General features: G+C 35.4%; 1 long non-coding RNA gene across 1 annotated transcript; it reads right to left on the reverse strand.

Moving 5' to 3' along the window:
- Positions 1-1,732: 1,732 nt before the first annotated feature.
- Positions 1,733-14,093, reverse strand: LOC140625067 (uncharacterized). Its single transcript, XR_012024444.1, has 3 exons — positions 13,959-14,093; positions 2,711-2,890; positions 1,733-2,435 (listed from the first exon to the last, which is right to left on the reverse strand). It is a non-coding gene; the product is annotated as an uncharacterized lncRNA (long non-coding RNA).
- Positions 14,094-17,818: the final 3,725 nt, after the last annotated feature.

The raw sequence follows: 17,818 nt of genomic DNA on the forward strand, positions 1-17,818 counted from the left end.
ATTGGCAAGAGGAGTAGAATATACTTTAGAGTCTACATTTTCTCTCCTCCACTTTCAGGTCTACTCTCCACACTCTGCTACCTACATATAGTGTTAGATGCTAGCTCTTATAGGTCAACCATTCCTTGTTAACTTCTGGCTTTTACTTGGATTTGGCCAATGCAACTACCAATAGGCAATATTGGAAGTTGGTGGAAAAAGAAGTTGGGCTGCATTTCCAATAAATCCAAATGATTGATTGTTTCTACAAGTAGAGCTCCTATTGAGTAACCCTAGGCCTGACTGAGATCTCATTTTTTTTCTTTTTGCTTTTTTATAATGTGGATAATAAAGATTACCACAGTTACAAGTCCAGAGTGCCTCAATATCCTTCCCCCCCCCTTTATACTGGAATATGTTTAAGAAGCTTAATCATCAGATTAACTTCAAAATCCTACACAAGTAGGTCTTCTGTTTCCAGTAGACTGTGACTAACATACCTAGTTTCCTCAGAGAAGGAAGAACAGATTTCTTCTGCTTGCAAAGGATTTCAGGGAAATTTGGGGCTTAATGGTTCTAAGGCTTGCTTGGGTGCCTACACTCAGATATGCTCACCCAGTACTGCAGTCTTACTCCTTCTCCAACAATACCCTTACTTCTATGTAACACATATAACAATTATGTGTTCACCTTAGATTTCAGCCCCAATTAACAGCAATGTCTTCCCTGAAGCTTGAAGTGGACTTTCTTAAATCTAGATTGGAAGCTTTCTTTTTGCTCCCTGTATTTTGAATGGAGACATCAAAGATCTGACTTGTTTTGCCTATAAGCTTTCTCATGTCAGCAGAAGTGGTGATTCTACCTTGCATCATTATTTCTATGGTGAATGGTCGAGCGGAGTTACACCTCCTATTTTAAAGTCTTGCTTCTGACTGGCATTCCAAGTAACCACAGGCATAATCATAATACTCCTGCAAATCACTGATTAACAATATCCCATTTAAACAGGTGCATCATTAATCTCAGAAGTTCAACTTGAGGATTTTTGTCTTGGGTCTACCTCTGGTCCCAAGAACTATATTGGTTAATTCAAACCAGTTATAAAAGTGCTACTGTGAATATTTAAACAAATATAATCTATTCAAGGAATCTGTTACATAGACAATAAAAAAAGAGAACCCAAGATGAGCAACAACAGGAATCTTTTACCATGGCTTGGAGAGACCAGCAAAGGACGTATTGTTTCCAGAGCCAAAGAATCTAGATCCTCACTAGAACATGGAACCAATGAGGCCAGTCTAGTAGAAGGAGCTGTGTCAGAGATGCCTCTGGGCCCTGCTAGTCCTTCTCTTTGGCCAAATTAAGCCTATATGAGGCCATTGGTAAGACTAACATCACACAGATTTCAAGAAAATGTAGCCTGGATGGGTCAGTGTTTTTTGATACTCAGCCAAGCGGGGGAAAGAGGGAATGTATCTGAGGTCCAATGAGCCAAGGGGTAGCAGAATGTTCATAGACTGAATTCAGGTGCTTTTGAGACTTAAGGGCTCACTTCCTAAAATTTGTCAGTCTACTATGGAACCAGGTCTTAGCCTGAATATTTGACTTGCTTTTTCTTTCTTGATGTAATTTAACTTTTATTCAGCATGGGTTTGTAGAAAGCAAAGGTAGCAACCCCAACCAACTCATGTAAATATAATATTTATTACTTTTAAAATGAGAGAAAAACCATTAAAACAGGAAAATAGGCATCACTCAACCAAAGAAATAATTTCTACCATTTCTAGAGTGTACACTAAGGCCCTCCATAAGGATTTCCACTTCCATTGGTTTAGTCCTTGAGAGTCTAAATTCCAACCTAAAAATTCCAGTCAAAAGAGAGAGTTTAAAGCTCATTCTCTCTTGGGTAGATGATATGTGGTCATAAATGACTCTATTGGTCATTTTTTAGGTATCTATAAAACCAGACACCTAACACTCAATACAGCCATAACTCAGTCCAAACATGCGATGTTCTTTCAATCAATTTCTAACAAACAATAGATTACTTAATAGCCCTTAGATAAAAGTCACAGAGTTGCTGTCATTGTGGTCTTGGTTTGTGGGGTCAAGCAAGCATCATCAGAAACAGAGAATGAGATTACACCTGTCATCAGAAGAGCAGGGCAATTGTGTTTTATCCGTTGTTAAAACAACTTCCCATTATCTTTTTTGACGAATAATCAAGGTCTCCTTTTCTTTTCTTTTCTTTTTTCTTTTCTTTTGTTTTCTTTTGTTTTCTTTTTAAAAAGATTTTATTAATTTTACATGAGAGACACAGAGACACAGGCAGAGGGAGAAGCAGGTTCACTGTTGGGAGCATGATGCAGGACTCGATCCGGAATCCCAGGATCATGACCTCTCCTGAAGGCAGACGCTCAATCACTGAGCCACTCAGGTGTCCCAAGGTCTTTTTTCTGGTAAATAAGACATCCTTATGTCAGAACTCTGAATGTGACCTTGCTACCTATGAATCAAAATGTTAGATGTTAAAGATGGTGTATATTTTTTTTTAAATTGATAGACTGCTGTATGAGGCAATGGTAAGAGTGAAATTTGAGCAGCCTTGGAGGCATCCTGCTGATGGTTATCTTAAGCTGCAAGATTTAATTTATTTTATATGAATGCAAATGACATATGCCTTCCCTCTTCAAGAAAAAAAGCCCCTATATTGTAACTGGTGAATACTCACAAATGTAATCCATAACTGTCTTGAGATAGATCCCAGTGCTATGAGGGGACTCTTCATTCTGGAGCCATGGGCTGGATTTCTCCTGCACTGTCTTCAATGAGAATGTACTGCTCATTCTTTTCTCATAATATTCTTTTCTAGCCAGAAGTCAGTTTCTGTTATCGTTTTCTTCTTTTATCTCTGTAATTTCAATTCTACTCTTAGTCAAATATATCTTCTATTGCTTATACATGTTGCTTATAATACACATTTGTGTTACTTACGTATAATTACTTGCAATTACTTAATTACTGTGACTATTGCTTATATATTAAGAACTATAACATTCTTATGTAGACTCTTCATATTTATAGCTTTTGTTTTTTATATGTGTATCTACATTTATCAACTTTTAAACTTAAAATTAAAGTGTTCCTTCTTTCTGCTTCCTTCTTTTTTCCACAGCTCCTTGCTCACACCTTTAACTCTAAATAATCTCACATTCTGTTTACATATCTATTTTCCCACCATTCTTAGTGGGTGAAGATAAGAATTTCTTATCAGTGTTTTGGTTGAGAGTGCCTCCCAGAGCCCAGACAGAGAAGAACTCAACAATTATTCAATTCGATGGATGAATGACTGTAAGAATAAATGTTGTGCTTGTGTGTATGGCAGCATTTTGCTGCTAGACAGAAAATGCCAACTTCTATATCCAATCCATATTAAGATCCATTTTAAGTAATTAGTGTGCAGGTGGACTAATTTTCAACTAAAGATAGGATGGCAATTGTCTTATAATAAACTAGAAAACTCCCCTCTTAAGTTTATGTAAGTCCACCTTGCATGTATTTTGAGATTCACATAAATAGAGAACAAATGTATTTTGTGACCATTATTTCATTAATGAGTAACTGTGCTCAAAACAGTAGATGCTTTGTAAATGTTTGTGGGATTATTTAATATATAAACAAATATCTTTAAGAAATAATAGCCCATACTTTTTGTACAGATGACAAAAACAGAGTAAATAGAGCAACAGATAATAGTAGGCAAAAAAAACTCTAAAATGTATTTAAATTTTTTTTCTCAAAGATTATAATAATAAGGATAATAGTTAATTCTTTTAAGCATTTTTGTGGGCCAGAGACAATGATAAAAACTTTATATGGATTGTATATTTAGCCCCTCAAAAAGCATTTAGGATAAAGAATCTCCATTTTAAGTTAATATGAAACACAGAGACTGAATAAATTTCCCAAAATCTTATATCTTATAGCTAGCCTTGTCTTTCAGTATTTAAATCTATGTAATTTAACTCCACTGACCATATACTTTTTTTAATTAAAGATTTATTTATTTATTTATTTATTTATTTATTTATTTATTTATTTATTTAGGGGGGAGGGCAGGGCAGATGCAAGGGAGAGAGAGATTCCCCATGCAGAGCCCAACCTGGAGCTCCATCCCAGGACCCCAAGATCATGACCCAAGCCAAAATCAAGAGGTGCTCAACCGACTGAGCCACCCAGACCCCCTTCCACTGACCATAATCTTTCACCATGATGCTGTGTTAACTCTCCAACCACAACATGAACTTAATATTTTGAATGTATGCTAATGTACTACACGCAAAACACAGATCTGTGTACTTGTGTTAACAAGGTGAGTCAAGTTGAAGATGTTCTTTCCTTTTCTTTGCCTTACGTCTATCATGCCCTGAAATAAATTCTGCTATTCCACTATTCCGGAAAGCAGTGTGCGCCTCTAGCAGACCTGCTGCTGGAAAGTATGTAACACATGTAACAGATTTAGCCAAACCTGGGACACAAAATGGATCCTCTCTTCAAAACTTGTCCATCATTTTAAAGATTTGTTTATTTTTTTTCCCAAGGAAAACTACTAGATTGTTTTGTGGCTTTTATTTTCCATAAAGAATCGCAGTTTCATTTCAGCTCACAGTTATGCTACATAATTTAAAATTATTAAAAATCATTAATACATGTAATAAATACAGATTTTAAGGGGATTTGACTGTGATACACTAGTAAGTCGACAAGTAGCACTTAATATATATATAGAGATATAGAGATAGAGACACAGGCAGAGGGAGAAGCAGGCTCCATGCAGAGAGCCTGATGTGGGACTCCATCCCAAGACCCCGGGGTCATGCCCTGAGTCAAAGGCAGATGCTCAACCACCGAGCCCCCAGGTACCCCAAGTTACATTATTTTTTAAATAATATGTAGCTATATTGATAGCTTCAATCTATAACGGATCGTAGTTTGAATGTGCCTCAATGAGAATAATAAATTTGTCAATTGTCCATGTTTTATTTAATGCTACTTATTCTTTCATTTTTGGATGTGAAATTATATATTTGATTCTCTTTTCTTCTATTTTTTTACTGTAGAAGACTATAGGATTTCAGAAATGCATAATGAGCAGATTTTAGCTTGAGCTTGTTTGTCTATTTAGGAAATACACATCTTCTTTTAATTTACAGGAAGAGGGCAGATCCGGTGGCTCAGCGGTTTAGCGCCGCCTTTGGCCCAGGGCCTGATCCTGGAGACCCGGGATCGAGTCCCACGTCAGGCTCCCAGTGTGGGGCCCACTTCTCCCTCTGCTTGTCTCTGCCTCTCTCTCTCTCTCTCTCTCTCTCTCTCTCTTTGTGTCTCATGAATAAATAAATAAAATCTTCTAAAAAAATTAATTACAGGAAGAAACCATGCTTCTTCTTAACTCAGGAACATATTACAGAGCCAGGTATTCTGGGGAAGGGATAAAATTTAAGTATATTTCTTAAAAAGCACTAAAATCATGGCAGAGGAAGGTAAGTGTCCACATTCTTAGCAAATTGCTTGTAAATCCAAAAGTTATATACTGTGTTTCGAAATATCCTGTTACAGACTCACCACATTTACTGCAGCATTTATATAAGGAGCTCCTCCCACGATTCACTTGCTCACTGATGAGGGGAGTTGTGTTGTCTCAACTGGGACTATAATTGGCACTTACTCTTCTCTCAGCCTTTCAGAATATTAGCATTTCTTTTCAGGAAGTTCTTAAACTCAGGGGAACTAAATGAGGGCAAGAGGATCTTTCAAGTCAGTGAGATCACCCATCAAGTACAAACCCATTCACATTCTCAACATTTATTTGAATAGAAACAAGAAGCTCCTGCACTACAGAATTGTAGAAATTTTAATAATTTCTTTGCATATTTGTTTCTTGTTTCACATATAGTTATGAGTCAATTTGCAACATTTTTCTAAGAAATTCTTTCTGCCTAGAAATCCATCTGACTGTAACAATGAATAATAGTTTTCTTATCCATACATAAACTATATTTATAAATCATTTTAATGATATAACAAAAATTGCATTTTAACTGGAATTTCTTAGATATTCATTCTTTCTTTCCTTCTTTCTTTCTTTCTTTCTTTCTTTCTTTCTTTCTTTCTTTCTTTCTTCCTTCCTTTTTTTTTTTTTTAAATTTTTATTTATTTATGATAGTCACAGAGAGAGAGAGAGAGAGAGAGAGAGGCAGAGGGAGAAGCAGGCTCCATGCACCGGGAGCCCGACGTGGGATTCGATCCCGGGTCTCCAGGATCGCGCCCTGGGCCAAAGGCAGGCGCTAAACCGCTGTGCCACCCAGCGTTCCCTCTTCCTTCCTTCTTTCCTTCCTTCCTTCCTTCCTTCCTTTCTTTCTTTTTTAAAGATTTCTTATTTTATTTATTTGAGGTAAAGTGAGAGAGACAGAACATGAGTGGGGGCAGAGGAAGAGGGAGAACAGATTCCCTGCCAAGCAGGGAGCCTGACATGGGGCTCAATCCCAGGACCCTGGAACCATGATCTGAGTAGAAGGCAGATGCTCCATTTACTGAACCACCCAAGTGCCCCAATTTGTGATTTTTTATTGATAATTTTTTCTCAAAATAAACTCTAACAATGGATAATAATAACAAAACTGTTTATTGAACATTTAGGTGCCAGAAACTACGCTAAGCACTTTATACATATTACCTCTCAGTTCTGATATTTATTTCATATGGTAGTATAATTATTCTCATTATACTAATAAAGAAATTGAAACTCAAAAAGCTGAACAATATTTTCAATAACTTATTTCCAAAAAGGTATTGGGTAGAGTTTAAATCTGGGTCACTTTGGCTCAAATATCTAATGTTCCAGCCTGCATCCTGTTTTATAAATGAGAATGTATTTCCCCAAGGTTAGTGTTGGTCAAATGAAATGAAATATATTCTGAAAAGTAATTTTTGAATTTTTAAAAATATATCTGGTACAGAGGATTTTTAGAGTGGTGAAAATATTCTGTATGTTATATAATGATGGTTATATGTCATCGGGCATCCATCCAAACCTATAGAGTGTATAACACCAAGAGTAAACCCCAAGGATAAACTATGTATTTGGGGTGATTATGATGTTCACATGTGCTAAAAATGTATCATTCTGGTGAGTGATGTTGATAATGGGGATGCTATGTATGTGTAAGGGCAGGGAGCATATGGGACACCTCTGTACTTTCTCCATTTTAAAAGTTGTGAATCTACAACTACCCTTAAAAAACAAAAACAAAAACAAAATTCTCTCTCACTCTCCCTTCCTCAGCTCAGTGTGTGTACGTGTGTGTGTACTTCACCAAATACCCATATAGTTGTTTTGAGTATTCCATTTTAATCCACTGATTACATAAGGTCAGCATTACATCCCATCTTTCACTCTTGATTTTACTGATTTAGGTCTTCTCTCTTTTTTATTTTTCATCAATTAAGTTTTAACAAGAAGCAACTTTTGGCTCATTGATTTCCTTTTTTCCCCCTCTTTTTTATTTCATTAATTTCTGCTCTAAAATTTATTATTTTCTTCCTTCTTGTTTGGGGTTTAGTTTGGTCTTCATTTTCTAGTTTCTTAAGGTAGAAGTTTACGTTACTTATTTAAAATCTTTTTTTTTTGTTTTTTTTTTCTTGTTTTGTTGTTGATCCTTAATTTAACTCTGTTGTGATCAGAAAACAAACTTTGTATGCTTTTAATTCTTTTCACTTTATTGAGAATTGTTCTATAGCCTAGCATATGTTTTATCCCAAAGAATATCCATGTAAACTTGAAAAGAATGAATACTTTCTGAAAGCATTGAAGATTAGACTAAGGAAGTTGGAGGTAAATTACAGAAAGTCTTTGCTGTTTATTTAATTTTTTGAGAAGGTGCATTGGGCAGTGATGTTTTTGAATTGTATTTTAGGATAATAATTAGTGGAATAAAGTGATGAAGGAGGTTAAGGGTCATATATGTAATTGTTGGAAGAAACCATCATTGTCAGAGTTTATCTATTTTCAATCCAACATAAGTGCCATCTCTTGAAGAATACATTGCATGGAGAAGCTAGAACATGCATATACCAGAATCCTCTTTTATATATACAGTTCCCAATTTTGGTAATGAGAGGACCCTGCACATGATTTGAACAGCAGAAGAAAGGGGAAAGCTATTTTCCTCAAGATAGAATTGCAGCCAGAAGAATGTGAAGACGTGAAGTTCATAGCAGGCCACTAAGAAGCTCATAGTAACCACTCACTTCTCTGCTGCAGAATGAGACGGTACAAACTATTTTAGAGATTTGTGAGAATGCGGCAGCTCTCTTCCAAGCTTTTGAGAATCATTTTTGTGCTTCAGGCTAGGAAAGTCAATATTTTCTTCCCTAACCTTCAGTGGCAGCAACCTTACTTCTGGCTTTGGTTCCTTGCATCTTCATTCCACAAACATTTCCCAATAATCATGTAAGCCCCTAGTAATGCATTAAAACTTATACCTTTATATTGGGTTGCTTTTCTTTTTCCTGACTTAACGCTGACTGATGCAGTTTCCGTGCTATAAGTCTAAAGTAATAGAATCTATAAGATGGGACTCTGAAACTAGTTTTGTAATCCTATTGGATTTTAATTTAGTAATAGCTTCATTGTCAATGAAAAATGGAAATTGAAACACTAATAGTCCTTAGAACACAGTTGTGAAACAATGAATTAAATCATCACAGATAATCAAATACCTAAATAAGACAGACATTAGGAGACTATAGCAATACAGTATAATGGAGGGGAAAAAATACAAGATCTGTGAAATGGCCTGGCATCTTTTAAATGTACTGGAAAACTTGAAGATAGAAAATAGATTCATTGCTTTTAATTTCCAATTCAAGGCCAAGGCTCTGAAATAATTTATTTATTATAGTCTCAGGGCCAACATTTGTGAATACAAATCTCAAAGTCTGACCTTCTTGTGGATAGCTAAATTATTTTAAGAGCAAATCAGCCTATAGTCTTGTCAGTTCTTTACTGTTAAAAATTAGGGCATTGATTAGGAATAAGTAGAATCTTGAGACTAGGAAAGGAATGTTTGGATATATGTTGATGAATCTGAATACCTTCCATGTTGTCATGGGTTAGTGTGTCTGGCTCAAATTTATGCAGTACCTAAGAATGTGATTCTCTTTGGCAATAGGTTTATTGAAAGTATAATTCATTAAGATAAGTTCACTACGATGGCCCATATTCAATATGACTGGTGTGTACATTAAAAACAGGACATTTAAAAAAATAAAAAATAAATAAATTAATTAAAAAAAAAAAAAACCCCAGGACATTTACACATAAACACGACTTGGACATACAGAGAATGACATGTGAGCATGAGTGGAAATCAGAATGAGACATCTACAGTCCAATAAATGTCAAAGATGTTCAGGAAACCCCCAGAAATTAAGACAGGCATGGGACAGATTTACCCTTATAGCCTTTGGAAGGAACCAACCCCGCTGACACCTTGATGTGGAATTTCTAGCCTCCAAAACTGTAAGGCAATAAACTTATGTTTTTTACTCACTCAGTTTATAGTAATTGGTTATGGTAACCCTCACAAACTAATGCCAATACTATCCCCCAGTAAGCCTACTTTCGTTGAACTAGTAGCCTTGTTCTCCGATTGAGGATTTTAGCTTTCTCTTTATAGAACTGAAGGAAGTACCTTCATCATTAAAAAAAAAAAATCGTTTTTAGGCCAAGAATTACAATGAAAGATACCACCATTGAAATTAGTATCCTGAATCCAATGGGGATAGTAGAAGCTCGGAGAAAGAAAGGACAATTCAGTAGTTCCCCATCAGACACAGGATGGGCATTGTTACTATAATGAGTAGCAAGAATAAAATAATAATGAAAATGGTTTTCCTCATAGAAACATTTGTGGTACTTTATTGATTATTATGACCAGTACTGATGTATGTGCATCTATTACATTTTTGCCTTACTTCTTCAACAGTGATCCTAACAGTCAATTGTAAAGGTAACCCTCTCAACAACACTTCAAACATTACATTTGGATGTTCAACATTTTCGTGTTTTCTTTGTCTAGAAGGAGAAACGGCCAGAGATGCAGATCTATGTTATTTCATGGAAACAGGCTAACAGTTTGGCTGAATGGTTAAGAGATTTGAAAGAAAAAAACACTGCTTGATAAGAAGTTCCAGGAAAGAAGTGTTTGGATGGAACTTTCATAAGAGCATAAATTGGATATTCACCAACTAGCTGCACATGAGTCTGACTAATCAGGTGGATAAGAGCATCTATATTATGTATGTGAGTCTGCCAGTTTCCCAGCCACCCCGGGCTTTGCTCAGATGGGAATGTTTTCATCAGTGGAAATAACGGAGGTACAATAGAGTAGGAAGATCAGATGGTCATCCATCTTTAGTCACATTCATCATTCTCATCATGGACAAAAATCAATAGTCAAAGAAAAGGCTTACTCTCCTGGCTAGGATAACTGACCACACAGGGGTGCAAATATATAATGAGGGTCTATATAGAGGTTCTCATGTCCTGTAGTAAAAGTTAAAGCAAAGTATGGCAACTGAATCCAGGTTGGACCATTAATAACACATCCTTCATGAACAAAGGCTCGGATCACCCCGCCAGGTGAAAGCACCCTGATACACTAAGATGCTAGCTGAGAGCAAAGTGAACATGAATTGTTAGTGGAAGAAAGAAATTAAATATCATCCGTGACCATGTATCTACTTACATACATGTGCTTGTTTAGTTGTTTAGTACATATGCTACATTTACTTGTTTGGGATATGTAATGTTATGCACATAAACTATTTTGGAGTTTATCTTCATCTCCGTCAATCCTTATGCTTAATATAAATGCATGAGTATTATTTAGCCCTCTATTTCAATGTTTTATTTATGGATAACTAGATCTTCACAGAGCCATATCTGGATAGTTTTGTGACTGATCAGAACCCCATGCTGAGATCTATGAGGTGGGTGTATCAGACTTTCTGTCTCTCCTTTCAAGGAGAGAGCAAGCATCTCTTCAGTCATGTGGGAAAGCCTGAAGCTTATTCAAAAGTAAAAGGTGGAAAAACAATGTTCACTGAAGACAAATTGTCAAATTACCAACTTTCAACTTGACGTCATCATTGTTCCCTTCCAGGTCTCTACTGTATCGTTGGGAAAATCATTGCCCAGACGTTTTCCTTGTTGGATTAAAGGCTAGTTCGCTAATGAGAGGGACCTAATCCAAGATATGAAAGGCCAAAAGCAGGAGAAATCAAAGGTATCCAAATGCATGGGGGATGTGAAATCCTCACTGGCTTCCCACTGCCCACTGAGCACCCTGAGTTTGGCTGCTGTCGACCATGATGAAAGGCGCACACCTCATGGAGTTTCTTGAAAATCAGAGAAGCTTTCTGGCAAGCCTTTGAGACCAGCATAGTTTGATGCTCTAAACTGAACTTTCCAACATACACTTTCTGAACATTTAGTAGCAGCTTATCTGATCTTTAATGTGCATTTCACTGACTTCCACTCTACCAGTTTTTACAGCAATGATCTAAATCCATGTTGAACAACTTATATTTCAATTGCATAGAGTGGCTTCTCTTTTCCTGGCCGTGTTCTGAATGATACAGTGATTATGGTCTGACTCAGAGAAATAGGTATGAAAAAATATGGATTTTCATTTTATGTAAACTATATAGTCTGTTTTATTATTGGCTTAGGAGATCGACAGTATCTGATGAATTACAAATTCATCATACTTCCTTATGTTGTCCACTTCAGAAGCATACTTACAATGTTTGAGCAACATTCATAGGATTTATGAAAAAAATCCCTGAGGTTTCCCAAGAAGAGAATGCTGTGACCCACATAATTGTTGTTGGAGAACCTACTTATATGTATAAATCTCAAGTCTTTCATTCTGTGCAGCAGATTAGCAAGATCAATGTCAGATCTTCTTTTTCTTTTTAAAATTGGCACTATAACATTTTCCCAAAAATGTTATTAACATTGTATTTTATTGTAATAACCTAACTTTTTTTGCACAGCCTCTCATCAACTATTGTAGACCTAAACTTAGGAAATTTGGGCAGAAAAATGGGTTCGATTTTTAGCACATTCAGGGCATGAGCAATGTGAAGTAGGAAAATATCTACATTTTCTCAATTGCCATCACTGTTGCTTGCTATTAAATATTTTATTAAATGTATTATTATATAATTGTTAATATTACTGTAAGCTAATAATTTTAAGTTTGTTTAGAGCCAATATGTATTTTGAAATCAGATCCCAGCTTTCAAAGTTAATCATAACTTAAGTTGCTGAGGTACAACAAAAAAAATATTCAGAATAAATATAAAAGAAGGGAATAAAGACCTCAGGATGAAATAAGCATTTACACCAATATACTGCAAGTAGATTGCTTGGAGGACTGCTTGAGCAAACTCATTTACAATATGATTTAGAAAATTGAGTCATAAAATGAGATAGGACAACAAAAATTGCAAAATATGGGAGAATGTAGACAGCAGGAAAAAAAGCTTAAATTTGAAATTTTCTCAGTATTGGTTTTAAAAGTCTATTTTGTTCCCAAAAATATTTTATCTTAATGTTAATATGATTTTTGTTGGTTTTTGTCAGCATGTTATAGGTTATAGACAGAATCTAGTCCAGGGGATGTGGCCGTTACTTTAAATATCATAAGTCATAAGAAAGAAATTTAATGTACTAAACCTGATTATATAAATTGGTAGGTCAGTAACAAATTGGGGAGGAAAATGGTAAATTATAGTAACAATAATTTCAACAGTTTATTAGAAACCCTCCAAAGAACAATAAATATCAAAGACATGGTCTTATTAATGACTATGACACAATAATCTAATTAAAATAATTGAATTATTAGGGTCAATTGAAGCCTGTGTGATAAACTACACTCCATACATCAAAGTCCATTAGTAACTAAGTCAGTCATAACGCCTTCAAACAAATGATTCACATCAAAGAATTTGACTGGAAATCAAAGATATAAGATGCAGTAAAGCTTAGCAATGATTCAAAATTTCTAATGTAATCAGAAACTAACTCTTTCTAATGTAATCAGAAACTAACTCTTTCATCTTATTTTTAAGATTTATTTATTTATTTATTTATTTATTTATTTATTTATTTATTTATTTATTTATTTATTTATGAGAAATACAGAGAGAGAGGCAGAGACACACGCAGAGGGAGAAGCAGGCTCCCTGCAAGGAGCTGATGTGGGACTCATCCGGGGTCTCCAGGATCACACCCTAGGCTGCAGGTGGCGCTAAACCGCTGCGCAACCGGGGCTGCCCCTAACTCTTAACACATAATTGCTGCTACTAAATATAAGCTGCTTAGAGGGAAATGAGTAATAAATAATATATATTTATAGATCTCTAGCTATCTGTCTCTTCTGGGTGTTGTTTGGGATGCTAATAATCACTATCATGTTTTAAAACAAATATAAATAAACCTTGAAGAGCCAAGTTCTGGAGATGGAGGGTGGCGATGATTGTGTAGAGGCCGAGAAAATTAAGGCCATTTCACTTTAAGTTCAGCGTTAGCACAATTTAGCCATCCCAGGCCCCTTGGAATAAGAGCTGAGATTTACATTACTTCAGTTACGGGAAGAAAACAGCTTACAGCTTCACGCCCTAGAAAGCCCCATATTAGAATAAGAACAGAGCCCAAGCCAAGGGCAGGAAGCCCCTATTAGAATGAGAACAGAGCCCAAGCCAGTGGCAGGAAGCCTCTATTAGAATGAGAACAGAGCTCAATGCCCTTGAAGGCCCCAAATCAAAATGTAAACAGAACTTGAGGAATTGCTCCAGCCCTTCAGGAGGTCCCCGAGACCAGCCCTTAAAACTAAGCTGAAACCCACCTCGGGGTCCACGTCCCTGCTCCAGCTTGTAAATCAACCCTCCTGTGTGTTTGCATCGGTGTCGGCTCCTTGGTGGTTTCTTGGATACATAATCTTGGGCACAACAGATTGCTCAGAATGTCAATGTACTTAATGCCACCGAGCTAAACAAACATTTTTGAAACAGTAAATTTTACGTTAGATATAATTTATCACAATTTTAAATAATACATTGCCCCTACTTTCAAAAAGTGTGTGATCTGTTCTGGAAACCTGGCGAGGAGAGAGCAATAAAGGACTATGATGTTAGTCACAATATAAAACAGCACCTGACATAAGGTCAAAACCTGGTATAGAATTCAGCTTTGCCTGCCCGATTACACCTGTGCCCCATTCTTAATCTTGGCCCAGCGGGGTGGATCAGGGGCATCTGGAACCTCCAGTTAGTTTGCGTCCAAAGTTGTGAAACGGCGTGCTTGGTGTGTGCGGTTCCTTCGGTTGTGTTATCATGGCATGAAAAGTTCGGGAGGCATTGTGGCTAGGTTCTCTGAGTTTAGAGAAACCACATAAATAAGACATTTGAAAAAGTTCATAAATTATGAGTGTAGTCTTCACAGATGTTGTCATTGTACAAATTGCTGGAGAAAACAAGGGAGAAAGTATGAGGCATGTGCAGGAAGTCATGAGTAACTCAGCTTGGTTTACTCTAAGGAAACAGTGAAAGACTTGGAAAATGGGTTGAGGAAAGCTCTGGGAATGACAGGTGGGAGAGTAGATAAAACGGAGGTATTGCACGTTTAGTCTCGGTTTTTGAGCTTTATTTCCTTCATAAATAATCAGATAATACATAAAATCATATTTAGCAATTGATGATAAATCTCTTAGGTACTAACAGGGATAAAAAGTATTGTGATATTTAAATGAATGTAAGCAAAGAATGTAAGCAAAATAGAGGAATGATTTTTTTAAATGTATATGTGTTGAGCTTCAACATGTATAAATCTTTGACAGTTGAAGAAAAATATTTGGTCTCTGAGACCAAAATAATGAAAGAATACTGTGTATATTTGAGCAATTACTTCGAATTGTAACCCGGTTCTCTGTAATAATGTCTATTTCTATAATACAGTTGCAAATAATGGAGAGGAGAGAATCTTAAAGAAGACATCTGACACAGTATGTGCTTTCCATTCAATAAACAGTTTTCATCATTTCTTCTGTAATTGTCTCACTTTGCTGGAATATCAACCTAATGAAATGGATGGTGACTAAGAGGAGACCATTTCTTTGCTAACCTGACCCAGTGTTTAATCACAATTTTTTGCGATATATTGCGATTTAAAAAATCTCTACCATCTTCTGAGACCACCCTGACTTGATAATTGGAGGTCCATGTACCTTATTATCGTACGTCATTCAAGTGTCATGATTGGAGTAGTCTGTGAATTATATGAAAAATGTTAAGTCTCAAGACATCGTGTATGATTTATGGTGATTGTTTTCTTCTCAATTTAACTAGATTCTCTAGGGAGCTGAAAAAGTATCAGTCATCAAATTACCTCAGGCCTCTGAAACAGAAGCAGGAGAATTGTGAGTCCCCTGTAACTGGCAAAGGCCACTTCCTCCCTAGTGAAGATATTTCAAAACTGGTCCTGGCAAAGTAAATATTTGTGAATGTCCTTGAATTTTGTAGGGTTCACCTACTTCAGTCTTGAATAATAAAAATAATGTAGGAGGCTTAGGCAAGTGGATTCACAATGAAATTATCTCTATCACGGTTACTATCAAGTTTATTTTCTCTAAAAATAGTGTCGATAATTTGAAAACCTATTCATACCTGCTAAAGTTTTTTTTTTCTTTTTTTCTTTGTTAGCTCTCAATAATCTCTCCTTTGTCCTAGAAATATCCTGATCTTAAATAGAAACCAATTTAGTCACAATTAATTGAGAGTTCACTGTACAATAATATAAGGCACTGTAAGACATTTAAGAGGTAACACTGTCCCTGATGTTTTGAAATGAATAGTTTGAAAACAGTAAATACCTCTCTCTATATAAATATATATATAGATATATATATCTATATATCTATATATATATTTTGGAAAATGACACAAACATTTTAAGATACAAGTAGGTTTATTTTCCATGATTTTTGGGTAATTGTTTTTACAATGACACTAACTGACCTTGGAACATTACTATACTTACTTAGTCATTGCTAAATTTCTATATTAAATCTGACATATTTGCTAGGCTTTCCCACATGACATTATTTCTACCTTCCATATAGGATTTTCATGTTGCATAATTATCTATTAATAAATGTCTATATAAAATGAGTTCCTTGAAGCAGGCACTTCCTCTGCCTTTTTCAATTTTCAATCTGTAAGAAATAATACAATATTCTTTTTATGTTAAAAATTAATTGGATATTAAATGAGTAAGTGAATGAATGAGTGAAGCAAAACATTTTAGGATACCAATTCAGGTCAAGCATACTTATGGAAATTTGGATTTTGAAAGTACCTTAAATATACACTAAATCAAATACAAAATTACTATTTTTCAAGAAAGTATTGTGTTCTTGGGAAATCCAAGGGATAGTAATAAGTCACTAAGAACAATAGTGGTCTTCAGTAATATGGCCGGGAATAAAAAGTAATCATAAAAATCAATAGTTTTCAATTTATAAGCAACGATTAAAATCCCTTTTACATTAGTAACAGAAATGATAATACTAAATAGTAAATGTATCAAAAATTGTTTAACAGCGGGTTGATGGAAATAAATAAGTATACTATGAAAAGATCTGATATAACATTTTAATAATTTCCCAAGCATAGAATATTCTTGAATAGGATGCTTCAATATTCAAGACATGCTGGATCTCCTTGCATTAATGATGGCAATCATGAACACTCATACCAAAATATATTTTGTTTCTTATTTTCTTCTGAGCATGTAATAAAATTGATTTTCTACTTACTTGAAGTTAAACTTGGCCATGTGACTTGCTTTGGCCAATACAAAATGAGAAGTCATTTGTGTCACTTTCAAGAAGGAGCTTTAAGTGCCAGGTGATAATATTCTTTTTAGATTAGATTTTATTTATTTATTCTTGAGATAGAGAGAGAGAAAGAGAGAAAGGGAGAGTGCATGGCAGAGACACAGGCTCCATGCAGGGAGCCCGACGTGGGACTCGATCCTGGGGCTCCAGGATGGCGCCCTGGACTGAAGACGGAGCTAAACCCCTGAGCTACCCGGACTGCCCGGCAGTTGATAATTTAACATGTTTCTATTACTGCATTTTTCTACAGGATTTAGGGTAACAAATTTTGAGATAAAGCTTCTGTTAACCTGGGTTGCTGAGTAGCCATTATGAGAACTACCTGCTGCCCCTGCTGAATTATTATGAATGAATGGTAGGCCCAAGAAATACAATTTTTTGTGTGTTTTTTCTTTGTGTTTGTGAAATGTAGTGACTACCTCAGAAATTTGGAAATATACTAAACTATGGAATATTAATCTACAACAGAGATCAGCAAACTTTTTCTGTATAGGTCCAGATATTAAATACTTCTGGTATTATGCAATCATAGCTGTAAAACGTCTGAAAAATAAAAGTAATTGGACAAAACTAGCTCAAATCATTATTAGATATATTTGAAATGCCATGATAGGTATTGATCCATGAATGGATAGTCCAACATATATACAAAAATATATCATATAAAAAAAGAATATATCATACAATAAAGGTGTCACTACATATCAATGAAGATGGATTGATCGATATTTTAATTTTAACACGTTAATATTTAACGATATTTTAATCGATAGTCCAACATACATAAAAAAATATATCATATAAAAAAAGAA

Source organism: Canis lupus, chromosome 35 (assembly GCF_048164855.1).
Source record: "Canis lupus baileyi chromosome 35, mCanLup2.hap1, whole genome shotgun sequence".
Classification (NCBI taxonomy): Eukaryota; Metazoa; Chordata; class Mammalia; order Carnivora; family Canidae; genus Canis; species Canis lupus.